The 9,463-nt window shown below is 36.2% G+C and overlaps 1 pseudogene; it reads left to right on the plus strand.

The window, feature by feature from the left end:
• The first annotated feature begins 5,462 nt into the window (after positions 1-5,462).
• Positions 5,463-7,624, plus strand: LOC101345908 (mitogen-activated protein kinase 6 pseudogene; annotated as a pseudogene).
• The last annotated feature ends 1,839 nt before the right edge of the window (positions 7,625-9,463 follow it).

The following is a 9,463-nucleotide window of genomic DNA, read 5'->3' on the forward strand; positions in this document are numbered from 1 at the left end:
AGCCAAAATAAACAAACAAATCTACAATCAATAAATGAAGAAAATAACTACTGAATATTCCAAAGACAGCAGACAATATCAAAACTATACAAAAGCAGGAAAGGATGGTTCCAGCAGACATCCAAAATAAAACACCAGATGACTTTCCAGTAGAAGAAAGGCACTAAAATTACCTGATAAGGAATTGAAATCTCTACTATTCAGAGCTATCCAAGAGTTCAGACAAAAAGAAAACAAAAATGAGGAAAAATAGACATGGAAAATTCAGACAAATTCATGGAAAATACAGACAAAAAAAAGGAAGAATTCACGAAAATAATACAGGAACAAAATGTTAAAATAAATTCACAACTAGAAGTCATACAAAAACAACAATTAAAAATACAAAAGATAAATAAAGAACAAGATTTCAGAAATGGACAGTGTCATAGAAGGACTGAGGAGCAGGTTTGAAATGATGGAAGGCAGGATCAGTGAAATGGAAGCAAACACTTGGATACAACTCTGAGGAAAAATCAGAAAAAAGAATGAAGAAAAATGAAGGAACCCAAAGAATTATGTGGGATACAATCAAAAGCAAAAATTTGAAATGATCGGAGTTCCAGAACAGGGGAAGAAAACAAAAAACACAGAGAGGATCTTTGAAGAACTGCTGAGAGAAAAATTTCCCAATATCGTGAAAGATGAAAAGCTAACCATTCAAGGAGCTCAATGAACCCCATATAGGATAGACCCCAAAAGAAAATCACCAAGGCATATCATAATCACACTCACTAACACCAAAGACAGACAGAGAATCCTGAGAGCAGCTCGAGAAAAACAAGAAGTCACATGCAGAGGAGAAACAATAAGGCTAATCTCAGATTATTCAGTAGAAACAATGCAAAGGCAGTGGGATGACATATATAAAACCTTGAAAGAAAAAAAATTGCCAGCCAAGAATAATCTATCCTGCAAAACTCTTGTTCAAGTATGATGGTGAAATAAGGTTATTTTTAGATAAACAGAAATTAAGGGACTATGTAAAAACCAAACCAAACTTACAAGAATTATTAAAGGGAGTCCTTCGATCTGAGAACAAACAACATCAGACTACAGGCTGAATCAAGCTTGCAGGATCATACCAGCCAGATACCAGTCTAGGAAATGAACCCTCAAGGACTATCCAAAACCAAAAGAATTACAACAGGGAACCAGAGAGGTTAATCTGTAAATGACAACATCAGAACAATAAAAGGGGGAATAAACAGTTTAGGTATAGAACCTTCTAATGGAGAGGAAGGAAAGGAAATACCAAGTAATAATAGACTGGTTCAAACCTAGGAAGATAAGGGTAAATTTCAAGGTAACCACAAAGAAAGTTAACAAACCTACACATCAATATAAAGAAAAAAACATAATGTCTCAGTAAAAACAAAACCTACAAAAACAAAAGAAATGAAAAAAAAAACCACAAACAAAAGGAATTCAGTACATGAAAGTAAGAGAAACAAAGAAAACATCAGCACCACAAAAAAAAGCACTACAAATGAGAGCAATAAACTCACACCTATCAATTATTATCCTGAATGCAAATGGCCTAAATGCACCCATAAAGAGACAGAGAGTGACAGAATGGATAAAAAAACAGCATCCATCAAAACACTGTCTACAAGAGACACATCTTAGAAACAAAGATGTAAATTTATTAAAAAAATCAAAGGATGGAAAAACATATCAATCAAACAGCTACCAAAAAACAGCAGGAGTGGCAATATTAATCTCAGATAAAATAGACTTTAAAATAAAATCCACCAGAAAAGACAAAGAAGGACACTATATAATGATTAAGGGGACTATCCATCATGAAGACATAACCATAATAAACATCTACGCACCCAATGACAGGGCTCCAAAATACATAAAACAAACTCTGACAGCACTGAAAAGGGAAATTGACAGTATCACAATAGTAGTACTAGACTTCAACACACCATTCCTGGTAAAGGACAGAACACCTAGAAAGAAACTCAACAAATATACGGAAGACCTAGAGGGCACAGTCAGCCAACTTGACCTCATAGACATATATAGAACACTACACCCAACAGCTGCAAAGTGCACGTTCGTTTCCAATGCACATTGAATGTTCTCCAGAATACACTACATCATAGCCCACAGAGCAATCCTCAACAAGATCCAAAATGTTGAGATAATACAAAGTATCTTCTCTGACCACAATGCCATCAAGGTTGAAATTAACAACAGGAAAAGCAAGGAAAAAAATCAATTACATGGAAACTGAATAACACCCTGATTACAAATCACTGGGTAATAGAAGAAATCAGAGATGGAATCAAACAATTCCTAGAATCAAACAAGAATAAAAACACATCATACCAAAACCTTTGGTCACAGCAAGGGCAGTCCTCAGAGGCAGATTTATAGCAATAGATGCACACATCCAAAAAGAAGAAAGGGACAAAATCAAAACATTAACTACAGAACTCAAAGAAATAGAAAGAGAACAGCAAAAAAACAAAACACCCACAGCCGCTAGAAGAAAGGAAATAATAAAGATCAGAGCAGAAATAAATGAAATAGAGAATAGAAAAATAAAAGAATCAACAAAACCAAAAGTTAGTTCTTTGAAAGCATCAACAAAATTGACAAACCACTGGCCAGACTGACAAAAGAAAAACAGAAGGGGATGCAGATAACCCAGATAAGAAATGAAATGGGCCATATTACAACAAATCCAACTGAAATAAAAAGGATCATAACTGAATATTATGAAAAACTATACTCCAACAAATTTGAAAACCTAGTGGAAATGGATAAATTTCTAGAAACACATTACCTACCCAAACTACCACAAAGTGATGTTGAAAACCTGAACAGGCACATAACAAGAGAAGAGATTGAAAAGGTAATAAAATAAACTTCCAACAAAAAAAAAGCCCTGGCCCAGACGGCTTCACCAGAGAATTACCAAACATTCAGAGGAGAGCCTGTATCAGGACTACTCAAACTATTTCAGAACATAGAAAAAGTAGTGACACTTCTGAATTCATTCTATGAAGCCAGCATAACCCTGATACCAAAACCAGGCAAAAGACACCACAAAAAAAGAAAATTACAGACCAATATCTCTCATGAATATAGATGCAAAAATTCTCATCAAAATTTTAGCCAAAAGAACTCAGCATCATATCCAAAAAATAATACACCATGGCCAAGTAGGATGCATACCAGGTAGGCAAGGATGGTTCAACATTAGAAAATAAATCAATGTAATCCACCACATAAATAAACAGAAAGAAAACAATCACATGATCATCTCAATTGATGCAGAAAAGGCATTCGACAAACTCCAACACCCATTCCTGATAAAAACTCTCAATAAAATAGGTATAGAAGGGAAATTTCTCAACATAATAAATGGTATCTATGAAAAACCAATGGTCAACATCATTTTAATGGAGAGAGGCTGAAAACATTCCTCTTGAGAACAGGAACAAGACAAGGATGTCCTTTATCTCCACTCTTGTTTAACATTGTGCTGGAAGTCCTAGCTAGAGTAATAAGGCAAGAAAAATAAATAAAGGGCATCTAAATTGGTAATGAAGTTAAACTGGCCCTGTTTGTAGATGATGTGATACTATACATAGAAAACCCTAAAGACTCCATGAGAAATCTACTGGAACTAATAGAAAGATACAGCAGAGTAGCAGGATACAAGATAAACATACAAAAATTAGCTGGATTCCTTACACACCAATAAAGAGAACCATGAGAAGGAAATCAGAAAGCAATACCATTTATAACAGCCCCTAAAAAAATAAAATACTTCAGAATAAATCTAACCAGGAATGCAAAAGATGTATACAAATAAAAGTACAAAACAGTACTGCAAGAAACCCAAGGGGATCTACATAAATGGAAAAACATACCGTGCTCGTGGATAGGTGGACTCAATATTGTGAAAATGACAATTCTACCCAAAGCAATTTACCAATACAATGCAATACTGATTCAAATACCAACAACATTTTTTAAAGAGATGGAAAAACTAACGATTAACTTTATTTGGAAAGGGAAGAAGCCCCTGATGAGTAAAGCACTAATGAAGAAGAAGAATAAAGTAGGAGGACTCGTACTACCTGACCTTAGAACCTACTATGCAGCTACGGTAGTCAAAATAGCCTGCTACAACAACAGATACATTGACCAACGGAACAGAATTGTGAACCCAGATGTAAATCTATCCACCTATGGTCACATGATCTTTGACAAGGGCCCAAAGTACATCAAATGGGGAAAAGACAGTCTTTTTAACAAAGGGTGTGGGCAAAATTACATGTCCATCTGCAAAAAAAAGAAACAGGACCCATACCTTACACCATATACAAATATTAATTCAAAATGGATCAAAGACCTAAATATAAAGCCAAAAACTATAAAGTTCATAGAGATAAGATTAACACTAGAGGCCCTAATACACGGGATTAACAGGTACAAATCATAACCAACAACACAAAAACTCCAGAAGATAAGCTAGATACCTGGGAACTTCTAAAAATTCAACACTTACGCTCATCAAAAGACTTCACCAAGAGAGTAAAAAGAGAACCTACAGACTGGAAAAAATTTTTGGACATTACAAATCCAATAAAAGTCTAACCTCTAAAATCTACAAGAATATCCAACACGCTGTCTCGCGGGTCAGGGTTACATGGCAGCGACTGCGGCAAAGCGAGTCTCGGAGATGCCGCTGCCACCAGCACAGCAGGAGACCTGAGCGGATCCTGGGGGCTGTCCGCAGACCCCGCGCTCCCCCGATAAGTCGGAGAAGTCCCATTGTATCAGAATAAGATGGACAGTAGCTTGGATTGTGATTGTGGTGATCTGGAGCCACCTGATCACTAGCAAAAGACATCTGTTAAGCAAGAGCTGCCAGGGCTTCCTATTGAAATATATAGCTACAAAGGAAGAAAAGAAGCAAAACGGAAATAGTGGTTACCAGCACCTTAAAACGATGCTGCTCAGGACCAGTCCAACACTGAATGTATCTGCCCTGTGAGGAGAATGTTCATAGAAGCCTTTTGTGTGCATATCTATTCACATTTTTGTTAAATGTTAAATCGTTTAGCACAGTAAATCTTAGTGCATACTATGTCATTTCATTCCATTTGAGTTTCTTAAGTGTTTTCTTTAAATGTCTGCAGAGTTGCTGCCCCTTTCTTGAAGTATGAGTACTGCAATCTTTTTAATTTTCAGTATAAGTAGAGCTTTTTAAGCTTTTAAATCTAAGGGGAACTCAGCAGGCCTGGTTGGCATATGCAATGAACATCAAGAAATCATCTTTCTGAGGAAGCAAAATTATTTTTCTTCTCCCTTTTTGAAAGATCTTTTTTGATGCCAGCTTTCTTCCTTGTTACACAAGTTCAACAGTTAGAAAAGGCAACAGTAGGGGTTTCAAAATGGCAGAGAAATTTGAAAGTCTCATGAACATACATGGTTTTTATCTGGGCTCTAGGTATATGGACTTAAAACCATTGGGTTGCGGAGGCAATGGCTTGGTTTTTTCTGCTGTAGACAATGACTGTGACAGAAGAGTAGCCATCAAGAAAATTGTCCATACTGATCCCCAGAGTGGCAAACATGCTCTACGTGAAATCAAAATTATTAGACGACTAGACCGTGATAACGTAGTGGAAGTGTTTGAAATTCTTGGTCCCAGTGGAAGCCGGTTAACAGACGATGTGGGCTCTCTTACTGAACTGAACAGTGTTTACACTGTTCAGGAATACATGGAGGCAGACTTGGCTAATGTGCTGGAGCAGGGCCCTTTACTGGAGGAGCATGTGAGGTTTTTCATGTATCAGCTGCTATGTGCGCTCAAGTATATTCACTCCGCAAACGTACTGCACAGAGATTTCAAACCAGCTAATCTTGTCATTAATACTGAATACTTGGTGCTGAAGATAGGTAACTTTGGTCTTGCACGGATCATGGATCTTCATTATTCCCATAAGGATCATCTTTCTGAAGGATTGGTTACTAAATGGTACAGATCTCCACGTCTTTTACTTTCACCTAATAATTATACTAAAGCCATTGACATGTGGGCTGCAGGCTGCATCTTTGCTGAAATGCTGACTGGTAAAACCCTCTTTGCAGGTGCACATGAACTTGAACAGATGCAACTGATTTTAGAATCCATAACTGTGATACATGAGGAAGATTGTCAGGAGCTTCTCAACGTAATTCCAGTTTACATTAGAAATGACATGACTGAGCCACACAAACCTTTAACTTAGCTGCTTCCAGGAATTAGTCGAGAAGCACTGGATTTCCTGGAACAAATTTTGACATTTAGCCCCATGGATCGGCTGACAGCAGAAGCACTCTCCCATCCTTACATGAGCATATATTCTTCTCCAATGGATGAACCAATTTCAAGTCATCCCTTTCCTATTGAAGATGAAGTTGATGATATTTTGCTTATGGATGAAACTCATAGTCACATTTATAACTCGGAAAAATACCATGATTTTCAGTTTTCAGACCACGATTGTCCTATACATAACAACTTTGATATTGATGAAGTTCAGCTTGATCCAAGGGCTCTGTCTGATGTCACTGATGAAGAAGTACAGGTAGATCCTCAAAAATATTTGGATGGAGATCGTGAAAAGTATTTGGAGGATCCTGCTTTTGATACCAATTACTCTCCTAAGCCTTGTTGAAAGTACCCAGATCATCATGAAAACAAATACTGTGATCTGGAGTGTAGCCATACTTGTAACTACAAAACGAGCTCATCGTCATATTTAGATAACTTAGTTTGGAGAGAGAGTGAAGTTAACCATTACTATGAACCCAAGCTTATTATAGATCTTTCCAGTTGGAAAGAACAAAGCAAAGAAAAATCTGATAAGAGAGGCAAGTCAAAATGTGAAAGGAATGGATTGGTTAAAGCCCAGATAGCACTAGAAGAAGCATCACAGCAACTGGCTGAAAAAGAAAGGGAGAAGAATCAGGGATTCGATTTTGATTCCTTTATTGCAGGCACTATTCAAGTCAGTTCACAACATGAGCCTACTGACGTGGTTGATAAATTAAATGACTTGAATAGCTCAGTGTCCCAACTAGAATTGAAAAGTTTGATATCCAAATCAGTAAGCCAAGAAAGACAGGAAAAAGGAATGGCAAATTTGGTGCAGTTAGAAGCCTTGTACCAGTCTTCTTGGGATAGCCAGTATGTGAGGGGAGGGGAGGACTGTTTTCTCATAAATCAGTTTTGTTGTGAAGTAAGGAAGGATGAACAAGATGAGACGGAAAACTCTTACACCAGTTACTTGGACAAGTTCTTTAGCAGGAAAGAAAATACTGAAATGCTAGAAACTGAGCCAGTAGAGAATGGGAAGCTTGGGGAGAGTGGGAATGAGGAAGGATTTCTGAACAACAGTGGTAAGTTCCTCTTTAACAAGCAGCTTGAATCCATAGGCATCCCACAGCTTCACAGTCCAGTTGGGTCACCACTTAAGTCAATACAGGCCACATTAGCACCTCTGCTATGAAATCTTCCTCTCAGATTCCTCATAAAACATACAGTAGCATTCTAAAACATCTGAACTAAAACACTCAGCAGACATTTCTCTTTGTATTCTTCATGAAATGTACTTTGTCTTTTTTATTACTAGTGTTTAAGTCATTTTTTACTTGAATCAGATGGTGTCATTTTAGTAAGGATTTCATTAGTTCTTGGTTTTTAAAATCCAGAATTATTTCTACATGTGAGATAGTTTTAATTTTAACTGGCATGTCATTTGCACACAAAAATAAAGAACAGAGCAAAATAATGCAACGCAGGAGGAGACAAAAGAAATGCACTAAGACAAGTAAAAACACTCTCTCATAGAACAATGATCTTGTTTTACAGGAAACAAAAAATCTTGCCTTGAAATTTACACAGTGAGACTGTACATAATTGCATGAAAATATCTATTTTTTTCCTAAAACATTTTTCATTCATGAGTATTTTCAGGTTTTTCATACTGTACACATTTCTTAAAACACATGATACCAGCAACAACTGAAAATGAATGCCGAATTTGGTACACATGTGTTATCTACCTCAAGGTAACAAAAGTATGTGGCAAAGCATACCCACCCACAGAGCTTCACAGTCTGCATTTCTGTTTAGCCAGCTTTTATTGCAGTAAACTGTTCTTAATAAGATTCACTCACTGTTTATAAATGTTCTGGTATACATTCTTTATAGTGAAGTGTTACTACATCACATCTTATTTATTTTAGCAAATCTGTATATTTTCTGTATTTAATTATAGAAAGTTAACTTAGTTTTTGAAATTTATTTGCAAATACCCTTTTTCCATGTGGCACTACAGTTTGTTGCCTCCCTAGCTGAGTATATATAATGTCAGCGTATTCTAAGGCTGTCCATGTACTTCATTTACTTATGTGTTCATTTTAAGAAAAGTGCTCACTGTGTATAGGAATTTGTATTTTGGAGGTGCTTGATCTATCTATAAAGAAAAATTAAGAATTACTTTGTTATAAAATGCTCCTAGAAGTCTTAATTGTGTTTATTTTTTAAAAAAACTGTAAAGTCAGATTTGTGTGCATGGAAGTAATTAAGGTACATCATTATTGTAGTTTTAAAGTTGTACATAAGACACATTTTGTTTTTACTGAATGATCTATTCCCCATCCCAAGGCAAGCATGAATAAAATTAGGTTAAATGTAGCATGTGGCATTATAGTCTCTTAAAAATTCATTTCATCTATTTTATTTTATTGAATACTGTCTGTGTGTTTGGTTATCTTGTTTGAAGAAAAAGGACAAATAAAACATGGCCAGCAAAAAAAAAAAAAAAAAGAATACCCAACACCTCTACAACAAAAAGACAAATATTCCGATTAAAAAATGGGCAATGGAAATGAACAGACACTTCACCAAAGAAGACATTCAAGCTGCCAACAGACATATGGGGAAATGCTCATGATCACTAGCCGTTAGAGAAATGCAAATCAAAACCACAATGAGATACCATCTCACTCCAGCATTACAGGCATGATTTAAAAAAACTGGAAATAACAAATTTTGGAGAAGCTATGGGGAGATCAGAACTCTTATGCACTGCTGATGGGAATGCACAATGATACAACCATTTTGGAAGACGATATAGTGCTTCCTTATAATGCTAGAAATAGAAATACCCTATGATATAGAAATCCTACTCCTAGGAATAGATCCTAGAGAAATAAGAGCCATCACTCAAATAGACATATGCACACCCATGTTCACTGCAGCATTGTTCACAATTGCATAAAGATGGAAACAACCTAGATGCCCATCAACTGATGAATGGATAAACAAACTATGGTACATACACACAATGGAGTATTATGCAACGATAAAGAACAATAATGAATCTGTGAAGCATCTTATAAC

Source organism: Trichechus manatus, unplaced genomic scaffold (genome assembly GCF_000243295.1).
Source record: "Trichechus manatus latirostris isolate Lorelei unplaced genomic scaffold, TriManLat1.0 scaffold00115, whole genome shotgun sequence".
In the NCBI taxonomy this organism is placed as follows: domain Eukaryota; kingdom Metazoa; phylum Chordata; class Mammalia; order Sirenia; family Trichechidae; genus Trichechus; species Trichechus manatus.